The sequence below is a fragment of the Malania oleifera genome, chromosome 1, assembly GCF_029873635.1.
Source record: "Malania oleifera isolate guangnan ecotype guangnan chromosome 1, ASM2987363v1, whole genome shotgun sequence".
Classification (NCBI taxonomy): domain Eukaryota; kingdom Viridiplantae; phylum Streptophyta; class Magnoliopsida; order Santalales; family Ximeniaceae; genus Malania; species Malania oleifera.
Genome location: NC_080417.1, coordinates 10654661 through 10656154, shown reverse-complemented (window position 1 = coordinate 10656154; position 1494 = coordinate 10654661).

Here is a 1494-nt window from a genome sequence, read left to right as displayed (position 1 = left end):
GATGAGAGAGAGGGTGAAGTAGAGGGTGGAGTGTGGAGGGATAATTATGATGTGGTATTTGAGGGAGATTTGGAAGTTTGCATTGATACTCAAAAAGAATATTATTCTGATCTAGGTAATGTGACAGTGGGTGAATCAGAAGGAAGAAATAAAGATGATGGACAAGTGAGAAAGTCTAAGAGGTCTAAGGTAGTACCTTAAAAGTTGAATCTATGATTGACAAAATTATGTTTTGGAATATAAGAGGGTTGGGCACATCGAAGAGAAGATTGAAACAAATCGTGAAGGATCAGAAAGTTTCGATTTTGGCTGTCTCGAAACCTTTTCAAGATATAGAAAAGATACAAAGGTGGGCGATGTATTTGCAATTTACTAACTTTTGCTCTAATGTAGAGGAAGGTGGGAAGATTTGGTTGTTCTGGAAAGATGATGTTCAAGTGGATTGGGTGGGTACCTTAAATCAATGTACGAAAGTTTTGGTAACAGATGATAGAGACTCCCTGCTTCTTACTTTTGTATATGCTAAATGTTATCATATTGAGAGAAGAGACTTATGAGAACAGCTTCAGGGGATGTCGAGTGTTGACGTGGCTTGGGTTGTTATGGGAGATTTTAATGTAATTCGGTCAGATGAGGAAAGGGTGGGAGGTAGACCTCGCTTGGGTTCGTCTATGGCTGAATTCAATGGTTGTATTAATAGTTGTGGGTTATTGGACCTCAAATTCGAAGGAAGTCAATTTTCATGGTGTACTGGCCAACAAGGTTTGAGAAGAAGTTGGACGAAACTGGACAAGGTGCTGATTAATAATGTTTTTTCTATAAAATATGGTGAAGCTAAGACTTCTTTGTTGAAAAGAAATACTTCAAATCATTCTCCTATTTTATTACAGCTGTGTGCGAGTATGGAGAGGTATGGACCAGCACCTTTTAGGTTCTAGAACATGTGGATGCCACATAGGGATTTTTTGGAAATGGTTGAATCATCTTGGAGATAACACATTGTGGTGGATTAAGGATTGTGTAAATTGGTAGGTAAATTAAAAAAGCTAAAATAAAGGCTTAGGGTGTGGAATAAACATATCTTTGGTAGTGTTGGTATTTTTATTCGAGAGTTGGAGGAAAGGGTGAAAAAATATGAGAATTTACTGCAGACAGAATACTCGAAATCAGTTGAAGAAGAGTTCCTTGTTTCTAAGGCTGAATTGGAAGTTTGGTATAGAAGGGAAGAGGCTAGATTGGCGCAACAAGAAAAATGAAATGGTTGATAGACGAGGATCAGAATTCAAAGTTTTTCCATGCTTTGATGAAGCAAAAGAGGCGAAATTCTTGTGTAAATTCAATGACGCTTCTTGATGATTTGGTGTTAGAAAATATGCAGATGGTCCATGATGAGGCTGTGAAGTATTTTGAGCAATTCTTAGGGTAAAATAGTTCGGTGTAAAGATCAAACTTGGAAGATATCATCCATTCGGTAGTTTCTGAGGAGTCTATAGG